Source organism: Pimephales promelas, chromosome 15, assembly GCF_988280905.1.
Source record: "Pimephales promelas chromosome 15, fPimPro1.hap1.1, whole genome shotgun sequence".
NCBI lineage: Eukaryota > Metazoa > Chordata > Actinopteri > Cypriniformes > Leuciscidae > Pimephales > Pimephales promelas.
The window spans coordinates 24,733,569-24,758,013 of NC_142783.1; the positions used below are offsets into that span (position 1 = coordinate 24,733,569).

At 37.6% G+C, this 24,445-nt stretch overlaps 2 long non-coding RNA genes across 2 annotated transcripts; both read right to left on the reverse strand.

The window, feature by feature from the left end:
* Positions 1-686: 686 nt before the first annotated feature.
* On the reverse strand, positions 687-8,961 carry LOC148973572 (uncharacterized). Its single transcript, XR_016146693.1, has 4 exons — positions 6,554-8,961; positions 6,263-6,452; positions 5,567-5,706; positions 687-1,223 (listed from the first exon to the last, which is right to left on the reverse strand). It is a non-coding gene; the product is annotated as an uncharacterized LOC148973572 (long non-coding RNA).
* A 6,737-nt stretch (positions 8,962-15,698) lies between these two features.
* Positions 15,699-23,971, reverse strand: LOC120477657 (uncharacterized). Its single transcript, XR_016146606.1, has 5 exons — positions 23,859-23,971; positions 22,789-22,878; positions 20,055-20,201; positions 17,326-17,491; positions 15,699-15,783 (listed from the first exon to the last, which is right to left on the reverse strand). It is a non-coding gene; the product is annotated as an uncharacterized LOC120477657 (long non-coding RNA).
* Positions 23,972-24,445: the final 474 nt, after the last annotated feature.

The window sequence follows — 24,445 nt, forward strand, 5'->3', positions numbered from 1 at the left end:
ATCAGTGCGATGGGGTCCGAGGGAAAATATTGTTATTGATTCCTATCATTTTAGACGTAACCGATCCTTTAAGTAATTTCTCCGGGTTCCTGTGTGTCAGTTTTTAAGTGTCTGCTTGGGTTGGATCACTGAGGCCCAAGTTCATTTAGAATTCAGAGCTTAATGCACAAAGTGTTCCCAATACGATTTCAGTCACATCTGTTGGAGGATGAGACATTTATTCCAATGGAGACCCGATCGACAACGACATTGTCTACGGTTCAAGTCGGGGCAGCTGAATTATGAAAATGAAGTGCTGTTCAGAAGCATCTTAATTGATGGGAGATTCCAAGGGAGAACATTTTAAAATATTGATCCACCACTTCTTAAGAGTAGAGCGTTATTTACGTCAATTCACTGAGGTATTGTTTATTAGATATGCTTTTGTTTGAAATTGTGCCTGCAGTATTTTTATTAGGGAATGCAATTTACATAAAGGATGTTAATATTTGGATCAGACTAAAAAAATGATACCGTCATCTTTGGTGATTTTGTTTTATTCTCGTCTAAATTGTTTACACTACTATTCAAATGTTTGGGGTCAGTAAGAATTTCTTTAAAGAATTCGATAATTTAAATGAATCGAAGTGACAGTAAAGACATTTGTTACAAAAGCTTAAGCAGCACTTTTTTTTAATAACATCATTTTCAGCATATTAGAATTATTTCTGAAGTATCACGTGACACTGAAAACTGGCATAACGGCTGCTGAAAATTCAGCTTGGCCGTCACAGGAATAAATTACATTTTGAAATATATTTAAAAAAGTGTTATTTTAAATTGTAATACATTTTCACAATATAAATGTGTGCACTGTAATTTTGATCAAATAAATCTAGCTTTGAGCATTAGCAACATCTTTCCAAGCCCAAACCAAAAACATTGATGCTTGTGAACAGTGGAAAAAAAACATCCAAGTATTTTATAATATTTGACCTGTATTAAAGGTCGACAGACACAAATATCGACTTTAGGTGAACTTTGAATGTTTAATTAAATAAAATGAAAGCTGGTAGAAATTGAAATTCACCTTTAAAAATGGAGTGAGCGAGACTATGCAACAAAGTTTGGCTCGTTGTGCAGGTCCCTCCACTCCATGAACAGACTGCAGCGATATACAATAGCCCCGCTCAGGAATGGAGGTGTGGGCTAATTTGTCCATCTCCTGCAGTAACCCTCCACTGCTGTAAGAAAAGAAAGACCACATTCAGACCTCAACTGGATTAGACAGGCCAAAAAGAGCAGGATGTTGAAAGAATGGGAAGCTTTTGTTACATTCCCTTTCAGATCATATAAGATTTTGATTAAAGAACAGTGGTTTTAATGCATATTGGTCGATTCAAATCCAATCTGAACTTTTTAGACATTAACGTACAAACCGACAACAGTAACCCGAGCTTAAGTAGTACATCTTTGGCACATTAAGGGTTCTTCAAGAAAGGAAACCAAAGACAGAAAATATAGGTTCAGGTTTCAGGCTTTAGCCAGTGTGAAAATATCGTCAATTCGATCAAAAATTTATAATGCAACTTTCCAGGTCTTAAATTTCCTTCGGCTGCACTTGAAATGGGCACTTGTTTCCCCATTATGGCTTTTTTAATCTACTTATGTCCGAGTTGTCTTGCTTAAAGATCACTCCACCGTATTGGATGTTCAGTATCTAAGGTATGTGTTCCTCAGCCGGGCCTGATGAAATAACACAACAGTTTACATATTTCTAAACCCGATCTGCAGAACGATTGAAAAATCCATACCGACAATCAAATTTCCCTGAAAATATATACATACAAGTCTGCTTTGAGGTGACTGAAATGAGCAAATTTGGTTTCAGGAGACAGGAAGAGAGACGGGCCTAAGGAGCACGGATCAGGCGGTAAATGGCTACTCATCGCGACCAGGAACGAAACTCATCCATCCCAAGAGACCCTTAGAGAAGGGTGAGAGAGGCAAGCGGTGAGGAAGGAAGAATATGCGCTGCTCTCTCTTCCTTGCAGCTGGTATGAATTATTTAGCTAGGGGGAAGGATCGCCTTACATTAGCCATCTTGTTTCTTGTGCCTTTAATGACAGTTGTTGTAAACATACATAGACAAACACCGTTCCCGCTCCTACACAACTCTCTCTCGTCTGACTGGGAAAAAATATCTCAATTCCTTCAATCCCCCTGCTCTCGAGAGATCAATGAAGAATATCAGTCTTTTTTTTGCAGTGTTGCCCTTTAATGTTGCCTATGTGTGTTTTTGAAAGTCGGATGGGAGGGAGGCTGTTCGTAACGAACTGTCATCACCACCATTTTCCATCAGGCATAAAATCAGGGTGCCGAATGACATGTAAGTGTTTGTGTGTCCCACTGCTTGAATTTGCAAGGTCAAGGGGAGACATTTGGCCCCTGCTAAGAACTAAAGCCCCCGGTATTCAAAACATTTACCCATTCATGTTTAAGAGATGGCCTGCCTAAATAAATGATGACTGTTTACATTGAAGCTTAAGTGTCTACCTTTTTACATGGAGGGACAACATTCGGTCTCACGTGAGTTCCTGTAGCCATACGGGTTTCAGGGGTATGGCATAGGGAGAAATAGCTTAGAGAGTTAAAGTAGGCTGCAGTAACACCGTATCGCTGGCCTTGAGGCCTTTAAGCGAAATATTGCAGAGGGGGGGCGTATGTTTTCCTTCCTATCTACACCTTTGGTTTCCCCTGCTTAAATTGTTAATCCTTATTTCAAGATCAAGAGGTGATACAGGATATTTGAGAATCCCGAGATATTCATCTTGTCCAGTACACATTTCAACTGTGCTGACTGCTGGACTGAACACTCATCATAAACAAAGTCTGGATCCCCTCAATTTCTCACACTGAGCCTACAATGATGCGTTCAATAACTATTCCAATATGTCTTTCTAGTGTCACACAGCCTTCCTTGCATTCAGAGGAAACGTCCAAGCATGGACTGCGCATTGGGCTGCGGGCACTTGAGGTGGGCCGTCTGTCAACAGCCAGACTTCAGCCACCGCCGAATGAATAAGGGGACTGAGAGCTGCTTTGTCCCAATCTGCCCTTCGCACTCAAGTAGACCAAAGGAATGTCAGGTCTCTGAGGTGAGATTGCATGGATGGCTTCGGCTGATCACTTGAGGAAGTCGCATGTGTTAAAGTGAGTTTCGGAGGCACCTCCAAGCAGCTTAGGGCAATCGCCATATTGATATACGATGAAAACCGGGGGCCCGGCAATCCCTCCTTAATCCTATAATGCAATGCTGCGCCATGGATTTGGTTATCGGCCGGTTCTCCAGTGTCGCTTGGGAGGCGTATCTGTATGACCTGACATGGTGACCACGATCGCTGACTCGCCTATTCAACTTGACTCAAGTTGATTTGCTCGCTTGGATCTAGAGTTTCCCTTTCTCCCTCTCACTCTCCCTCTTCCCCCCTCTCTCTCTCTCTCTCCCTCCTGTTTCAATCTGAGATCAGACAGCAATGTTACTACACCACATCTTGATTTGTTTGTGTTGTGCTTTTCAGAAACCGCTGAGGAAATGGAAACAGAGAGCCTGAAATTATCTTGCATTATTCAAATGCTTTGGCAACTAGCACAAGCTATTTTATCTCTATTTACTCCATGACCCGAGATCAGAAGCTAAGTGGCATATGTATGTCCATTAGCTGCAGGATTGAAGCTCCCTCTCACCCACCGCCCTGTTTTCATAATTAGCCCTTCCCTGCTAAATGTCAGAGTCTGCTGCCGCACATCCATCCGATGGGGCCTTGGCAGCATACGCTAACTCCTAAACAACACTGATATGGCTAAGTGTTTCAGGAAGCGAGGCCTCGGTTCCAAGGGGTTACGTAATGGAGCCGGCTCCTTCATTAAAGGCTTCCTGCTTGCCGTTGAGTGTGCCTCGGGTCCCTTGGCTCCTTGCGTTGCCATTCATGCTGCCCACATGCAAACAAATATTAATTTTACCCCAGCACAAACAATAACAAAAGCAGATGTCAGTCAAACACTCTTGAGTGTGGCGGTGACCTGTCGTCTTAGGGAGGATTGGCTAGGCGGGACTTCGGCCGGCTCTACAGAGGCCTGGTTGTGTTTAAGAGGGCAGTAGGCGGACTCTGGGCCTCGTTGTGCCGTGTCCCGTCTCCACCATTAGATGGAGTGCTTGCTGTCAGTGGGAATGAGTCTGTTTTGTGCTCACATCTCACGTCGACTGGATGCAGGCAGAGAAACTGATTAGATAATTAGAATCACCATTGATTATGATCTTATTATTCAAATGATAATGCATAGATACAATCATTGGTTATTATGTGTGCTGCAAATGCTTATTTGTAAGTGTGTTGCAAATACAGAAAACAACTTGGTTCTGTAGTTTTCTATTTATTAGCTCTTAAATATCACACATCTATTAGTGCACTGTGTGTAATGTTAATTTTGGATAAATATGTTATTGACATTCCCTACAATTGAGTGAAAGGATGCAAGAGATGTTACTTGCATCTCATACTTTATGTTAGTCTTTGCAAGATTGAATATGACTTATGTTTTATCTTGATATCTTGGAAAGATTGTACAAACTAGCTAAATACATCAAAACTACATTACTGCTAAACAGTTTGGTGTCAGTAAAATTTATTTATGTTTTTGAAAGAAAACATATCATGCTCACCAAGGCTGCATTTATTTGATCATATTTATATATCATATTTATATATTTAAAATATATATTTTGTGAAACATTATTGCAATTTCAAATAACTCTTTTCGGTTGTTATATTTTAAGTAATTTATTCCTGTAATGGCAAAGCTGAATTTACTGCAGTCATTGCTCAAATCTTCAGTGTGACATGATCCTTAAAACAGTCTTTCTAATGTGTTGATTTTGGGGCTCAAGAAAAATTTTCTTATTATGGAAACCATGATAAGTGTTTTTTTTTCCAGAATTCTTTGATAAATAGAAGTCAATGCATCCTATGTATTATAGTAATTATAATTCTACTAACCACAAACTTTTGAACAGTAGTACATATGATGGAGCAATATCTTCAGTTGTTATGTAGATTCAGTTAAAAAGAGTTATTGAAAAAATATGCAGAAGTATGCATTTTTTATGGTCTTAGATTTATTTATTTATTTTTATTTTTTGATGAAAATTAAAACGCTTTGCAGTAACTAAATTGTTAAATTTAACACTTTTATTTCAGACAGTTCTTTACTGTGAACAATCCGAACAATGTTTTATAATTTGCATAGCTCTTCTTTGGCTTTTCTATTTTCTTCTCACTTTAGAGCTTCCTCATTCATGCTCGTAAGAAGATATCAGAGTACTTGGGCTTTTGGTATGAGCGGTATCTCGAAAACAAGGGTTGTGGCTTTGTTTGTTAAAGAGGTGGGAGGTTTGACAAAAATGTCCTCCCCTCTCTCGGAAGATGATAGTGAGGTTGCCGATAGATCTCCAAGGTGCCGATGCCGAGAGTGGGGACTCGCTACACTGACGCTTGACAAAATATTTTGGTAGGAAATAAGTCATTACCAGAGCCAATGACAGGCGGACGATGAGTCTGGCATTGATCGGCAGTGGAGGGGGTGATGATCTGTCCGTGCTTGCAAGTAACTCCATAGGGCACCACTCTCTCAGATTTCCCTGCACTGTCCCCATAACCAAGAGGTGGCCTGTGAAAAAACAATCATCATCATCATCATCATCATCCGAAAAAAAAAAAAAATCACTTCATCTCCGCTCACCCCCCACCCCCTTTCAGGGCAGGGGACAAGCTTCTCAGGCTTTGTGCAATTAAACACTCCATCTGTCTGAGAAGCCTACGTCCTCCTGGAGCATTCACAGCCTCTTCTAATTGCAATTCTTATTAGAAATCAAGCGCCACACTGAAGACACAATGCGTGCATTTCAACATCCTCTCTGCAAAAGAAAAGTAGACTATGATTTGTGATTATCCATAAGCTGCTGATCTGCATAACTGCGGCCGTCCCTCTAGGGTTCAATTTAAGCCTGATTATGATGCCACATATCAGCTTACATTGTGCTTTATTCACGCAAACGGAGGGCAAACTTGCTCGGAAAACACACGCACACTTGAATACTTTGTGTATAACGTACGATACAATGTTTCTGAACGGCACAAAGAGTGTGCATCTTTTGATGTGTTCTTTGGGTGAAGTGTGAATTGAGGAAGGCTGGCGGCCAGATGGGACTGCTGGATCAGGTTACCTGTTAAAACTGCGCATCTGCCCCTGCAGTCAATCTCACTGATGTCTGTGACAGGTCGATGGAGCCTGTGCAGGAAGAGCTGAAGCACAGGATGGGAAGGGTGAACTGGGACGGGACTGACCACTATAACCACCCCCCTCTCTGGGATTTCGGTGGACAGGGCAGGAATTCTGTCAGGCCACTTGGTCCTCTGGAGTCAGTGAGACAGAGGGACAAAGGCAGAGTTCAGTTACACAGGGGCCAGGGCCGTGGCACCCAGTCAATACAAAATAGATTTACAGAGTCTCTTACATAAGTTTTTGAAATGTCACAGGCTCCTCTGTCCCCTCTTTGTCTGCAAACATGGTGTCGAGTATTATCACAGATTCGTTCTCACAGTCGCCTTGGGGAAGATGAGACTTTTGCTATCCTGTTAACATGTGCCCAAGATCTTCAAGACAATATTATACACTTTTTGTTATGGTGTGCTATGACAATGCCTATTCATTTTAGATTGCAGAGTACTATTTGCATTAAGGGGAAATACCACTGGCCAAACACCACAGCTATTTGCATGCTATGCTAACAGTCTAAACAAAACTTTCAAAACCATCAAGTAAACAATGTACCTTTTGCTTTTTAATTGGCAATCTGATTTTGAATCCAGTTTTTTACTCTTTTATTTTTGTTTAGTAGTTTGGCGTTTTTCTAGACAGTCGGTTAACATTACAGAAACATATCCTCTGTTGTTGCCATGGCTGAAATTAAACATGTTCTGTCTGAAAAGTATCTTGAGATACTGTAGCTATTCATGCTTTCATAACCTTATGTTTGAATGATTGCAATTTCATTATACTTTCAAGTCCCATCTATGTAGTGTGTACATATATGTATATATATATGTATATATAAAAGTGCATTATTATAATAATGCATATTCTTATTATCAATTTTATCAACCGTGATACCTTTTTCAGGATTATTTGATAAATAAACAGCATTTATTTTAAATAATTTATCTTTGTTACTATGTAAAAGGCTTTGTCACTTTCTATCAGTTCAAGGCATCCTTGCTTGAATAGAAGTTTTGATTAAAAATAAAATGTATACTGACTCTAAACTTTTGATAGTGTGAATTTAAAAAAAAATACTGTTCATGCTCATAAGACTAAGTCTGCAGAAGAGATTATTTAGAAATATTGGATATATTGTGTTTAGCTCTTAAAGTGGTAGGTCTTCAAGAGGCCAATAGCTATAGTACAATTAAATGTATAGTGTGAAACAAAATTAGTTATAGAAAAAAGAAAACACTAATAATATACTATAGTTATTATTCCATGTTTTACACTCATTATAATATATACTCTATGTATCATACAGGATTTTAGAGTGGCATGTTACCAGACATAAAGTAGAATGTTAGTATATTTACATAGGGTGGAAATAGCATATGCTTTCCTTTACATCTGCCTCTGTATGTGAACATTATTGTATAAATACCCCTGCATTTACAAAGCCAGATTTCAACAGCTGTGTGGAATCATCCATAAAGCATTTCACCTGTCACTCACATAAAGGTAAAAGACTGATCTTTGCTCTTTGAATATCTCAGGCAAGAAAGGGTCCCTAACCCCCGTTCCTGGCCTCACTCGTCTATTTTTGATATTCCGCTTATAAGTGATTTGAAAGTTGATTGTGAGCAGACAGTCTGAAACTTTCCTGTCAGCTACTTTAAGGGCAAATAGATAGCCTCATGAATTATGCATAGGAGACAATTTTCTCTCAGTCACTGAGTCATCAATCAGGAGCTTTGCGAGGACCCCAGAATCACCCAGCCCTGATACATTCAAAGCCACAGGGGCAGTTTGGGCAGCTTTCACGAATTCTCTCCACTTAAGACAGCAGCGGTGTGAAAAATTTCCTTGCTGGCCGGCTAGCTTCACAATGTTATGCTGCTTTTCGTATTATTTAAAATGCGCAAACTGCAGGTGCAGAATGGTTCTACTTTTCAAACAAAGATGTATTTTTATAAGGCAAATAAATGCAAATATTTGCACGTTTTGTCTTTTTTTTTTTGTTGTTGTTGCTAACAGACGTGTGGCTGAAAGGACCCTCTAGAGCAGCAATTTGATCCATGATTGCATGCATTTACCCATGTAATTGAAATAATGAGAGATGATTGCTTTGAGCTATTAGTCATAAGTTCCTGATCTTTTTGTTTAATCCTGGCATCAGCTGTCAGTGTGCTGGTAGGAGCTTTGGGGAAGAGACACTAAGGATATCATTTGCATCACCTCAGACTGTAATTTTTCTTCCCCTCTTTTTTTTCATCTTCTTCTTTCTCTCTCACCCTGTCTGTCTGTCTGTCTCTTTGAGCTGATGTTTCTTAATTCTACGTAGCTCTCCGAGGTGCATGGGAGTGCTCATGATGTTTTGATGGGAACAAAGTAAGATAGAGCCCAAATATTCATGGTACTCATAATAACCAGGATGTTGTCAGACGTAAGCAAAATAAAAGTCTTGGCAGCAGGTGTAAGGAAGGTGTAATTCTTCCACAGAGGCCATTTTGCCCTAATGGGGACAACAGCCTGTAACACAAGGTGTTATGTATCACTCCACCAATGAAAAGCCCTCACAGCGTTTTACAAATGAAGTAATAATTCCCCATTGTATCGGGACAGCTGTCTGAGACTATCAAAACAACAAAGGAAAAGAAGCGGGGGGGGGGGGGGGGGGGGGGCTGGGTAGATAGAACGGCAATTAATCACAACCATTATCTTCAAGACGAATCAAAAGGTGTCAAGCTGTTTTCTAAATATTACTGTGCCAGCAATATTTGATTATGAATTTGACACAAGACAACTACTACAGCAGGTATCATAAACATCTGGTAATTACAGAAAGACAAAACATTTGCCTTGTTTATATCAGCTGCGGCAGGCAGACTTGTTTAATTGGATTGCATTTTATTGTTAGGCTTCGATTTTAAACTTTGGAAACACATGGTATGTGTTTCAGGTGGTTGATGTTAATAATAAAGATGGTTGTGACTTCTGGCACAAAGTTAGATGCTTTTGATTACACATTGTATGTTTGTTTTTAACTACACTCTGAAAGCTTACAGGGATAAAGGGCATGTTTTTTTTAGCGTGAAATCTAATTTGTTAGTTGATTTGCTGCAGCTTTCTCTCAGAACTTTCTTTGACTTTTGTTATTTGACTCGATGGCATGTATTTGTTTGAAATGCTACATTTTGCTTAACATTTTGCATAGTTCTGTCATCACAGTTTAATCAAACCTGTATGACCTTTCTTTGTTCTGTGCAACACAAAATAAGTTTTTTTTTTTTTTTTTTTTTTTAAATATGTATATTTTTCGTACAATGGGATCCAGTGTTGTTTTGGACCCCCATTGAGGCAATTTTCAAAACATAGTATTTTGTGTTCAACAGATGAACGAAATCCATGCAGCATTGGAATGACAAGGATTTTCAACTACCCCTTTAATCTAAAGTAGTATGATTAATGTTTATTTGTCTTTGAAACATGCAAAAAAAGGCTAATTTAACACCAGACATCAAATCTCTCGCTTTTTCTCTCGGCTTCTGAAAGTCTCGCCAGATAGTTGCAAGTGAATCTCTTGTATTTTTGAGCATGCAGGAGAGACGGCGCATTAGACAGAGTGACAATTCCTGCAGGTGAAATGTGTGTCAATTCTCCGATGAATGCTCGTGTGTCTCCCTTCATTCTCTATCCTCTCTTCAACCCATCTCCCAAAGGTAACAGGTATTAGTAAGAGATCTGTACATATTCCCCTGTAGGCTTTCCTTTTAAGAGCATCCTCTTCAATCGCCACTCCTATTCAGCCAAATCTTTCATCTAAAGCATCCACTGCAGGCTATTATGAACCCTGACACTTACAAAAGAGTTTTTTTTTTCTATCATATCCACCTGCGTGTCAAAGAAATGATGTGACACACATTAGGGGCTGTATTTCTCTCCGAATCTGGGTTCCTGTCTCGAAAGGGGAAAGGAACGGCGGAACTGACTTTCTGGATGCTTCGCCGCTATTCTGAAAGCGCCGCCGTTGTTGTTTGTCTGAGGGTTCGCTTCTTTTCCCTCCGAGTCTCATTCCTTCTGTCAGCACGTCTGTGAGTGCAGGCAGGTACACACATGCGCCAAATAAGCAAGGTCACCTCCAAACTCTCTGAATGTATGAAATCTCTCTACTTTCTGGGCAATTTAGTGCTATTTTCTTTTCTTTTCTTTTTTGCAGCCGGGTGTTTGAGATCCATAACACGATATGGAATACATTCTGTGGTCACTCGCCTGAACTCTCGCGTTCCAGGTGGCCCCGGCGTGCTTTTCTGCTCAGCGGTACGAGGCTTTTTAGAGGCGTCGTCTTCCCCCAGACACAATTTCAATGTTCGAAGCGTTACAAAGAGGCATGAGAGAGATCTCACTGTTATCGCCTAACACTCTTGCTACCGTAATTAAATAGAAATGCAAAGCACAGAGCAATTTGGGCACCGGTGAAGGCTGGATATTTCCTTTAACAGTTACAATTTAATTGGACCATATCAATTTATTTCACATTTTAAAATGTCATGGCTTCGCAAGAACTAACAAAATTTGCATCCTGCACAGAATGTTATTGCACAAGAGCGAAATAAATATATAAGTCTAAATGCCAGTGTAAATGCCAAGTATTTCGAAAGCCGCTAAAGTAGGCTTGTAAAAGCACAGCATCCTCTCTCCTGTGCCTGCTCTTCGCAAAGTTTGCCAAATGCTTTCAGTGCAAGCAGTCGGGCTGGCTTAAAAGGATAGCAAACTGTGTCATGCCATTGTTAGTGTTTTGACATCTGTTTTCAAACTCAAAGAATTACTCATCCACACAACCAAGGAGCTACAACTTTGACACGCAGCCAATGAGGACAAAGGACTACCAATTTGTCCAATAACAAATTATAAAATACACCAGAAGCCACACTGTAAATTAGCCAAGGTCTTTAGATGCCTCTCCAATAATGAGATAAAATGTGCTGCAGTCATTTAAAGAGGATTTTATATCATATGCTTTCCATTGCTGTCATTAAACTGTGACCCTTAAGTGTGCGTTTAAACAGGATTCTCAGTTGCAAACTGTTAAACTGCTGTAAATATGAACCATCGGCAGTCTTTCACCATAAAGCAATGTGCGTTTGCAAATTAAATCTTCACTCTTGTTTATTTGATTTTTTTTTTTAAATAAGAAAAGAAATTCTCATTGGTGTTATTCTAAAATACATTTCTGTTTTCTTTTTAAAAAAATAAATAACAGTATTGTTTTACTAAAGTCATTGTTATAAAATTGAAAAAAAAATTTTGGTGTGGCTCACCAAAGCCACATTAGACCCCAATGTTACATTTTAATAACCCACTAAGAACTTTTGAAAATATCAATAAAAATATAGAAACGGCATGATAGTGAGTAAGGGATTTTCGGTTTTGAATTTACCTTTATATTTTTAAATATTTATCAAATTATTATAGATCAGTATTATCAATAAACTGCAGCCATTGTAATGCAAGCATAAGGTGAACATTTGGCAGAGTGCCCATATAAATTCCTTTACAATTAAAAACCCTTAACCACAGGACCTTCCCTCCATTTACGCCCAATGAATTCCTCTTTGCGTCACTCCTCTATTCCATCTGTGTTTAGAGCAAATCTCAGTGACATTTTAATGCTTTTCCTCAGCTTTGTAGTGAGTATATATTGATGTTATCATCTTTGACCCCATATTTACATGAAAATATTTTATATGGTAGATTTCACTCTGCAGCATATATTTAAGCAATACAGTCTGCTGTGCCTAACATCACCATTATAAAAAATTTAAATGTTTAAAAATATATATATATTTTAATTAAAACTATAAATATAAAAATCTTTTTTAATCTCATCTAACATTAAAAGTTATTGTTTACATAATATGTGTGTATTATTATATTTATCTTTTGTATATATGTGTGTGTACAGTATATATATATATATATATATATACATACACTGTACACACACACACGTGAACAAAAACTTATGTTAGGTATGATTAATTGTGATTAATCGATTTGAAAGCACATAAATGTTCATTAAAATGTTATTTTAACATTTTCATTAAAATGAACAGATTCAAATGAAAGTTTCAGATAACTGTACATTTGAAAACATAGTTCTATACCTTCACACAATAGATATACCGTAGTTACTGAAACTGTTTTTCCTTTCCCTGTCAATATTTAGTTTTTTCTGCATTTGATGCAACAGCCTTCACATTTAGTTCTTTCTTCCAGGCTTTTGGGTGGCGTCTCATTGCGTTCAATTAAGAACCCAGATTAATTCATTTCAGTCCCTGTTTTGTTGTTTTAAATAGGTTAAAAGTTGAAAGATGAGCAAACTGTCATATCAGCATACTCCACCGGGGCAGACAAGGAGATGAACCTGCCTGGGAAAAAAAAAAAAAACTGCCTGTTCAATGAGGCCTCAAATTCCAAAACAATTTATCACCAGATTAAATATCCCTGAAGAGGAGATGGACTTGTCCATGGGCTGTTTGTAATTCAATGCAGCAGCAACATTGTCAAGTGCCAAGGCTGAACTAAGAGACTTATTACTCCTCTGTGACAAGTTTAGCCCCCGGGTGTCTGCAGAAAGCCTCTCGTTACACGTAAAAAGTACCCCCTTGTAAAAGTGTTGTCTGCGAGTATTTAAAGTCATTATCGCACAGTATTTACAAAACATCCCATCAGAGCAGTTTGACATTTGACCGCCTATTTTGCTGATTGTGTACAATAGAGGTGTCATGGTGCTCAAAAAAGCTCTTTGGAATGTGTACAAACTTTGGGCAAAGTTTAGGTTATCATGTAGCACTCAACAGAAATGAAGACGTGCTAAAAGAGAGATAAGACGGAGAGAGAACATTCTCTCCCACATTCCTTACCTGCACCTTGTGGTGAGGAACCAGTTCACTGACACATGATGAATTAGCCCTCTCATTACCAAGGACAGGAGTTTTTCTTTCTAAACAGAGGAAAGGGCTCAGAGCAGCATGCAGCTTTCCAGACGTTTGTCATGACTTAATGACTCTGCTGAAATGTGGAAGTACATACTGGTAAAACAAACAAACTATAACACAGTCAACAAAATACCAATAAGAATTGAAAGTGTGTGTGTGTGTGTGTGTGTATATGAGTGCTTATGCGTATCTAATATACCAGCTTTGAGCTATTATATATATATAAATATAGAGCAATAATTATTTCAAATAAAATGAAAACTTTTTTAAATTATATTTAAACCTATTATTATTATATTTTTAAGATTTTTTTTTACTTCAATACATTTAGTGTAGATAATTTTCAGACTTTCTTAATGTTTTTTTAGTCACAGAAGTACTCAAACTTACATGATGGCCTGATGATTGTTATCCAGTGAAAAATAAATAGTTTGTTTATATTGATAATGATCATTTTATTATAAACCATATTATACCAAAATCATTTTCGTGTCTGCAGTCCTCAACATGTTGTATGATCTTTTCTCTCATCAACTCTCTCACTGTGAAAAATTATTGTACTTTAAAAAACTTAAAGGAGTAGTTCACTTTTAAAAAAACGTTTGCTGATAATTTACTCACCCCCATGTCATCCAAGATATCCATGTCATTCTTTCTTCAGTCGAAAAGAAATTAAGGTTTTTGATGAAAACATTCCAGCATTTTTCTCCAAATAATGGACTTCAATGGGAACCAAACGGTTCAAGGTCCAAAAGACAGTTTCAGTGCAAACTGTTCAAAGGGCTTTAAACAATTCCAGATGATGAATAAGGGTCATATCAAGCAAAACAATCAAAGAAACAAAATTAATGAACTGACTCGGAAAAAGATTCATTCATTTTGATGAACGAGTTCGAACAGGAGAGTCACAAACATGCATCACAGAACAGAGCAAGGCGACCATTTGAGAATATAGAACTTAAACTTTGTTATATGTTTATTTTTTTAATGAGCGATCGTGTCGCTTGATAAGACTCTTATTCATCGCCTGGAATCGTTTAAAGCCCTTTGAACAGTTTGCACTGAAACTGTCATTTGGACCTTGAACCGTTTGGTTCCCATTGAAGTCCATTATATGGAGAAAAATCCTGGAATGTTTTCATCAAAAACCTTCATTTCTTTTCGACTGAAGAAAGAATGACATGAATATCTTTAATGACATGGGGGTGAGTGAATTATCAGCAAAAGTTTTTTTTAAAAGTGAACTACTCCTTTAAATTAGCAATGTACTGGTCTATCTTGGCGGAGATTGTTTATAGATACCAGAAAGTCTCCTTTCTCTCAATCAATGATTTTTCATTTAACTTTACGCTGTGTTGCGTATTTTGCCTTTTTTTTATACAACAATCAGATCTGAGCAGTGTGCAGAAGTCAAAAGTTGAATCAGTCCAATGCAGTGATCACAATAAGAGGAAAAGATGTAAGATAACAATATCTGATTTCCGAGGCCAAGCCGTTTCATCACAGACGGCATAATGCACGTGAATGAAATCTATTGTCTGGAACATGCTTGAATATGGCAAACAACTCGTTTTATCAGTTCTGGTAGTCATCTCAAGGACGTGTTAAGCAACAATGCGTGTCAGGATCATACAAGAGAAGAGGAAACAGTTTGAATATACCATGCATCTGTGATATCCATCTGTTTAGAATTAGGCTTGGGATTTAGGAGGCAGTCAGTCATAATATTTGGCTATCTTGGACCTTTTTCTCTGGAAGACCTCCCCCTCTACGTCCTGGGAATCGCCCTCCATTTGCTACTACAAATAAACTTTGGATTCATTCACCAAGTTTGGTGACAATTGGATGTAAACTGTTTTCATCACTTTAAAGAGAGATTTGCCTCCTTGCCTCTCTAGTGAAAACACCTTTTGACTTGAGCCAACAGTGCAAATTATAGAGGAAAAACAAACAGTCTGGGAGGGAGCGGACCTTTTTGTTCCGCGCACAGATACGGATGAAAAGCCCCTGTTTTGGCAGATGAAGGATTGTCACGGACATGGTGTACACACCTGTTATTCCGTCTCTCTTCCATTATGAACACCTTCACGACAACAAAGCTGCTCCGAGCAAAAGACACCACCCATTCTTTCGTCCACCTTCGTGTTTTCCTCCACAAGAATAAACCCCATTAGCACCTTTAGAGTAATTATATCCTCTCAGGTGTCGTTTAATACCTCAACTTGACAGCTTTTCAAGACTCCCTGTCATGTTTATAAAGTCAGAACCCTTCATGTGACGTCAAAGGATGGGGCATTTACTTCTCGACAAAAAGAAATCAAAATAATAGGTGACACTGATGAACATTTGGATGTTTTAAAGTGTTTGGGTGTGGCCACAGAACACATGTATCATCATACACACACATTATTCACCTGATCCCCCTCCTTGTTGTCCTCTTTGTTTCTCCTCCTCTGACAAAGATCCCCAACAAACCGTGTTTCACCTGCAGCAGAAACACAATGTAAACAAGTGACTGATGGCTTCTAATAATGAATGTAAAGAGCCATTGTTCTGTGTGGAGTCATTGCCTCATGTAAAGATTTAGTGTCAGGCCTCGGGGTTGCTACCTAATGCTTGTCTCACTTTTCCTTATAAACATCAAAGAGAGCTTGTCTTTAAAAGTCACAATAAAGCATAGGTAGAGGCCCGGAGTTTGCAGGGCGCTCATTCAGCAGACACCCACCCATGTCATTGTGCCGATGGGTAGATATCTTAGATGTCAGGGGATGCCCTGCGTGGCTTACTCGAAATGAACTCGGCAGAGCTGCCAAATCCCTACAGGAAAGGAAAAGGTTGTGTGTTTGTTGATGCGAGGAGGGCTTGTCTTTTGTGAAGGTAATTATCCAGTGTGCAAACATAGTCTTTTAGCTTCAGCGCGAGTACAGATGTGCGTTTTGTTTGTCTTGTTTGTGAATCCATGTAAGCATCTCCTGGGGTGGGGGTGGGGGGGTGAAATCAAACCACAGGCCTTAAGGTCAGAAGTTCAGCTATCATCTCAGTTCCGTCTCAAATCATGGAATGATTTCAATTTGATGTCTTTGATAGATATCTTTTTAAATCTTAGTCTATGACACATTAAAACTATTTTTATCATGCACAAACATTTATTTTTGCTAAATAAATGATTGTCCCAGACTAAAATTCTTGTTTTTGAGATGTTTTGACTGAAAGCAACTTGCACTGATCTTAAAACATGTCAGTGTCATTGTTTTGTCTCAAGATGGACATTAGTAATGTTTCCCTTTTTTTTCTAAGACACGTTTATAAAAGCTACGCAAATATCCTAATTGGACTAGGGTTAATCCTGGATTAATATAAACCATGTCTGTGAAACCAGGCCATAGTCTATGAACATCAATTATAAAGAAATATCATTTTTAAAATAACGTTATAAAGCATTATAAATGATTTAAGTTTCACAGATTTGTTCCACACTGAACAATTTTGCCTATTGAAAGCTATTGTACTTATCAAGAGGAATAAATGTATACATCACTTAATTTTTATATTGACACACACATATATATATATATATATATATATATATATATATATATATATATATATATATATATAAATATTTAATTATGTGTATTTAGGATACATGTAAAATTTGCTAATTTAAAGGAGCCTGCCATTATTTTCACAATATTAAACATTTTGATAAGTGCTGGAAATTTTTATTAATTTCAGAAGATAAAAAAAATGCAAAAAAATAAAATGACAGAATTATAATTTGATGTATCTATATTTGGACATCTTTAATGAAACTAGTGAGAGTGTGATTTTCTTAAAGTCTGCTGGACCAAAAGTTGGATTTATACTGAAACCTTAATTTTTTTTTTTTCTGAAGAAAATCAAAATATAGTCACAGTTTGATTGTTTTGTTTAGTTCAATATATGACACATTTAAGTGAATGGATTACTTTAAAGAGTGTGGACTCTAAATGCTGTCGAGGTAAAAACTGAGGTCGTGAGAGCTCACCTCTAATATGTGCTTTGAAGGACAGTTGGCTGTGGGGGCTAATGGTATCCGTGGCAACCGCTGATAAGGATCATTAGTGGGGTCACTGGTTACTAAGGAAACCCATGCAGGTTGTCAGCAGGCGGGGGCAACTGGTCAGATTTGTGCTTCTGGAGCACAGCACATCCTGTGAGAAGATAGACTAGAGGTTAACCATAGCAGAGAATGTGGTTGTCGGGGGTCAGAGATAGTGTCTCTGGTGAAACTGCACCCCTCTTGGAAAGAGTGCCAAAAACAAAGCTCTAATAAGTAAGCAGCACACTTGATACCACTCTTTGTGGTGGTCCTTACCTGTCCAGGCATGCAGATGAAAACACAGATCTGATACGAACTCCTAAGCATCTCAGAGCCAAAAATCCATGTTATGAAACTATACAGAAATAGGGGCCAATTGTGATTTTGGTTACACTTTATTTTTAGGCGTTTTTGTTACACTGTAATTATACATTTATAATAATATTACCAAGTAATATTAAATAACTACATTATGGTTATATGATTAGGAGTTGGTTTGTGGGTTAGTTACATGTAATTATGCACAATTTATATTTATTACTATTGTAACTGAATGTAACATATGTAACAATGGCACTGTAAACTAAAGTTTGACTATTGACTGATATCACAAAGGAAAAGATTACTTCATAGAGGCTGCTCTTTTAAACTTAATAATAGAGATCTCAAGTCTTTTTGAAGAATGAGAAATACAAAATAAACACAAATGAGACAAATTAGATAGAGATATAAAATACAATGTTAGTCATTGGGGCATTTGATAGAAATGTTTGAGTTCAGACTTGGATATCTTGGCAAATGTGAGTTTGAGACATTCTTGAGACCTCTGAAGAGATACAGATGAGATGGAGTCTTTTCTCATCTTCTTCCAGTTTGGGAAGAATTTGTATGTGTGTGTGTTTCTGAAAAATGCTTCTGGCAATAATACAACTTTAATCTTAAATTATGTTAAATAATGAAATGAGTTCAGTTAATGTATTCAGAAAGTTCACTTGATGTGCCAAATATAATACATTTTTAAACATAAAAATGTGTATAAAATTTCACACTTCATATTTATATATACACACCCACAGTCAAAAGTTTGGAAACATTACTATTTTTAATGTTTTTGAAAGAAGTTTCTTATGCTAATCAAGCCTGCATTTATTTGATGCAGGAAAAAACAGTAATATTGTGAAATATTGCATTTTTAAATGTTTTTCTATTTGAATATACTTTAAAATATAATTTATTTCTGTGATGCATAATCCTTAAGAAATCATTCTAATATGCTGATTTGTGTACAATATTTTTTTGGAACCTATGACACTTTTTTCAAGATTCATTGATAAATGAAAAGCAAAAAATAACATCATTTATTCAAAATAGAAACCTTTTCTAACAATATAAATCTTTACTATAATTTCTTTTATCAATTTAACACATCCTTGCTGAATAAAATTATTATTTTCTTTCAAAAAAAATTACTGACCTTTTTTTTTTTTTTAATTTTATCCATGAAAGGATCCTGAAAAAAGCATCACAGGTTATAGTAAAAGAAATATTAAGCACAAATGTTTCCAACACTGATTATGATTCAGCATATTAGAATGATTTCTGTCTCTTATTCTCACCAAGGCTGCATTTATTTAAATCAAAAATACAGAAAAAAAGTAACATGGTGAAATATTACACAAGACCCTTCTTCTATTTGAATATATTTTCATTTATTTCTGTGATGCAAAGCTGAATTTTCTGCCACATGATCCTTCAGAAAGCATTCTAACTCTTTTGTGTAGAAAACAATTGCTGCTTTAGAAAACTTTCAGGCAAGGCCAACATAAAAGTTTACTTTCTTGTTTTAAATATGAAAGTGGAAAGATGTGATGTTCTTTTTAATTCCTTAAGATCAAACAGGAAAACAAAACATGTAATCTGCTTCTAACAGTGATGTGCTATCAGTGCTAGCGCTGTGGTTTTCGCCAGGGTGCATGGCATTCATCAAACACTCACGGACATTTTTTCAATTAATCTGAACCTTAAATGGATTTTCTCATGTCACAGAGCATGCAAAGTTTCCATGGTGATGGAAACCACTGCTCAGCATCTCGTCGGTAAAAAGCCACAGTGACTGACATGAGTTGAATACTACAAAAAGACTGTGAGGAGGAAATGTGCACATTAGAATATGCACATAGCATTTACCCTGTGACAACTCCCTGATGTGTTAAAACACAATTTGCCTCAAGTTGGGAAAGAAACAGACTATGTTTTAAAACACACGCACCCACCAAACTAGCCATACGTGATAAGAAAACTGATTAATCGTAGGTGTGCCTTTGCCGAAAGGAAATCGTTTGGAATCAATTATTACAATGGCACAGCTAATAATAATTTTCACTGATTGTTGACGAGTAAATGTAAGGTGTTTAAATTGACAGCATTATTATAGATTTGTGACATTCCCTCAAAGAATTTTAAACAGATTGCATTGTCCAAAGTGTTATGCCTCCTAGTTAGATCAGTATGGTGGCTTCTATACCATAGATCTAGAATAAATCCCAGTGTTCTCTGCAGGCACTGTCATGACAACATGAGTGCCTATGGCCATGTCGGAGACATGGCCCCTGCTGACTGCCATCTTGTCTTTTTTTTTTTTTTTTGGTGGAGGGGGGAGACAAAGACTGTTGTACCTTTCAAGGGTGATTCTAGGTGTATCCAGTTTCACTCGACGCTCTCTCTCCTGCCCATTTGTAAAGGCAAAGATCATTAGCCTCTAAAATTACGTTCCTCCTTCGCTACTTTTTCCATCAGCCTAGTTCTTCTCCTCTCCATCACACCTAGACAAATTAAACATGCTGCAAATGAGATGCTGTCTCGCCATCCATAGCATTTTCATTCAATAGCAGGGGTTATTTAAGGTCTCTTTCTCAGCTAATCTTTTAAATGGTTGCTTGTCTTTAAGATCAGTATTGATACGACCCTCTGAAATGCCACCCACATAAGGAAACAGTATCAGTGTTTGAGTGATCCGCTTAACTTATAAACAGTGTAGCTTTGAGAATCGTCACAGAAAAAAGCAGAGATGGTGATGTTTTTTGAAACTGTCTCTGAGTATGTGTGTGTGTGTGTGTGTGTGTGTGTGTGTGTGTGTGTGTGTGTGTGTGTGTGTGTGTGTGTGTGTGTGTGTGTGTGTGTGTGTGTGTGAACTACACAAATCCAACTAAATAAGCCAAGATTTTGCACAATTCAGAAGTGAAGATCGGCTCCCTTTCAAGACCAGAGTTTGAATGTGAACTGAATTGGCCACACCCCAGAAAGCTGAATCAGAATTTGAATGGGAAGCAGGAGGTCTGCTTCTTCTACCTTAGTCTGTAAATGTGTTAAATGTTAATTAGTATAAAAAATACATACAAATGTCAAATTACATATAAAGGGGCTTTAAGAATTTTCATATATTAATTGTTTTTTGTATTGCCAATGTGTGAACAGCTTCTAACGAAACTTGGTTGTCTATGAAAGAACCAGAAATAAGTTCACTTTACAGCCACGGGTGTCGATAATGACAAGGGGATACACAACCCTTTTAAACAGATAAGCCTTTGTCAATCTATTTTGACTGAGCATGTATGGGGGAATCATTCTGGTTGCCTTTTTACAACATTGGAAGTTTTCAAAACTTTTTCCCCCACATGCACTGAAACTCATTATAATATGCAAAAATGCAGTCACAGCAGTTGGCGTTTACTTCCAAGTCTCCAATGCGAGACGCCCATAAAAACCGGCTCAAAAAACTAGGCTCAAAACTAGGGTAGAAAATAGCCACTTTTTCATTTTGATGTTTTGAATGTAGCTAAAAACCAAGCAAACGTCATACGTTGACCTCAGACAACACTATAAACATTTTTAAAAAGCCAGTTCATGACCCCTTTAAAAATGACATAGCCTACTGTTTGTTAGACCTACCTGAAATCTATGGATCCTCTCTCATGACATGCAGGACACAAATGCTAATGCCTAAATCGTGCGCACACGATTTATAAATAGAGCGAACAAAATAGTAAATAGTCCACACAATTTGAGCACAAAAATGTTCTTGCATGTCATGTGTGGGGCTCCGTAGAAATCAAATCTAGGAATTGGATTTAAAAATCCCGAAATCAATTCTCCAATATTTCTGAATTGTGCACAATTTGCATTGAGATTGAGAGAAAACGTTAATAAATGTGACTTTTAGTTGGATTTATGACCCTAATGTTCTAGTTTAATGTTTTGTTTCTTTTTTTGTCATTTGGTATCTGGATTTCATAAATTTTGGAGGTAAAGAAATATTTAGTAGACTACCACTTACTAAAACACACATAATCTTTTTTAAGGCATTTATAAAAAACTGTTTGTTAGTGTTTGCTATACCAGGAACAGTATGCGCACTATCATTATAGGAACCATTGGAGGTTAAAGGAGCCTTTCAGGAGGTTACCCATAACCCACATACCAATTCTCTGTGTTTTTAGATCGATTCTGTACGTGTTTAGTCCAGCAGTAATGCTGCATTGCTTTACTGTAGATCCCATGTGTCCAACTCCAGACCAAAATATTTCTGTTATTTTTTTAAATCCTACCAATTTAGGTATTTTATTTCGCAGAGGAGCAGTTCAATTAGTGGCTTGTTTGGCCCCATAGAGGTGCCACTTATACTTATTGACTGTGCCTGTGCCAGTTCTGGGGTCAAGTTGTTTCAGTTGATGGTGCCAAGGCAGGTGCTAAAGATTAGTGCCGCCAAGAGTGTCTGTACCTTGAAGAGGCAGTGTTTTATCTGAAAACCGAATTGTACTAAGACGCATTCAACACAAACAGTTGGACACTGTAGTAATACTGAAAGGAATTTTTTGTTTATATTTCAAGCTGGTAATCTGGACTGCTATGAATCCAGCCTTAGCTGTGAAACCATTTCCTTTTTCAAAACAAAAACTAAGATAACATGATGGGTGTGAACAATCCCTTAATCTTTATAATACTAAATGTGAGGTGTTTTGCCACAGCTCGTATTTTGCTTGCACTTATTGGCGGTGATTTGAAGCAATTCAAAAACACATAATGCACTTTCAAGATCATTTGCATTTCTTTTCGGTCTCTTTTTACTGTTATCTTTTCTAGGTAAAACCCATGTTAAAAATATTTAACTATTGCATGGCAACCCTTTTTAGATTTTCAGCAAATACAAGCTTTTAATCACATGTACAATGACACTTAAACATAAAACGCTGATTTGTGGGCAATACTCTCTGAGGACAAAGAGGACAGGTGCTTTCTTCTGATCAGATACTGTATTTCTCTGTGAGGCCTGAGGGAATAAGGCTTTGACTCTCTACTGGGATAATTATAATGAGCCGTCAGTTATGTTCTCCTGAGGGTACAACATCTTACCTGTGCAGTGTTCATTGTGCTGATTTGTGATGTCTGAGTAGGTTGTGTCACTCTGCCGCTCCCAGTATGTGGACGGACACACTGATATTCCTGCACAAACATGGCGATTATTTTAGCATCTTCTCAGGTCTTTGGTCTTTGTCAGAGTACATACAAAGCCTAATTGAAATGCCAAAATTTAGACAAATATAAATGAAGCAAGATTTAACTGTTCGGTATGTTATATGTATTTATTTTCGCTAATCTTTAGCCTCCTTTATATGTAACGTTATATATTTAAGTTCTTAGTATTGGAGAGAGCGGTCCATTCTATCACATGCCTAAATAAGGAATTTGTGGGATTTGGCCACAAATTTGTGATCACTTTTGGGATTTTTTTTTTTTTTTAAGGTGCCATCTGGCACATAAAATCAAATCATATTCCATATTCCATAACAGATAGGGGCAGTATAACTTACCTCCAGAAAGTGAGTGCGCACTCTCACGTCTTCAAACAACACAAGCGAGCGCTGTTTTGCTCTCTTTCTCGCGCATATTATTCAAATCATTTGACACGATAGTAAAAGGTTGGAAGACCGCAGTTTCACGTGGAGCATTTGGAGATTTTTACAGATCAGAGACTCAATGAACAACATCTCAACACTAAATGACGAAGACCGTCTAATAGACAACTGTCTCAAAAACAAGCTGGTGCATTTCGACGATATGGGAAAATAAAAGCCTGGGCTATTATTTTAAGTTTACGGTATTCGTTTTGATCATATTACACTTTTATTGTTAGTTTGAATTTATTTGACAGACAGCATTCGCTGATGTTGATCAAGCTAGTGCCATTCAGAGCTGCCAAATCTCACGAATTCACCGTGAGACACGCGCAATTGACACTTAGCAAGCAGGTTAGTTAAGCTCTCAGATTCTGTCAATTTTATTACGCAATTCAAACAATAAATACCGTTTTGGCGCTTGTACATGTTACCACAGATCCCTAGCGCACGTGAACCGAACATCTCTACTAGCTAATGGAAAAAGAACATGAACACTGTTGAAAGATACAGTATGCTACAACTTACCAAAATGTATCCCTCGTGCATAATGTCGACCAATCATTTTTTGAACTCTTCCCTGAACTGAAATGTAGTAGTGGGCTGTATTTCCACACGACTGACATCAGGTTCAAGTATACACACACAAGCCGCGCGAGTAACTCGTCTATTGCATTTTGGCTGGTGGTTATGTTGCCCACCCACATACCGCCTCCCATGGCCGAAACTAGTATTACGATACCTGCCGGGCAGGGGCTAGTATCTCAGCAGCACTATAACTTGTCAGTTTGTTAATGACATCATTGCACTTATTTCTTCTTTTGATGTGTGTAGCTCACTTTTTTGGATATTTTTACCACAATTATGGAATTTAATAACATAAACATGAGCGCAGGAGGAATTGAAAAGTGAGAGCCATACGCCTTATTCACGGCAGCGCCATCTTTGATTTTTAATGAGAATGAAAGCGAGGCTGTGAGGGATAGTCATGCATCTCTTCAATGGGCTGTATTGTTATTTAATGTGTTTTTGGATTGTTCTGCTCATGAAACACTGGAAAAATATCTTTCAAAGAAATGTCAGTTGACAAATACCCCCGACAATGTAAGCTGTGG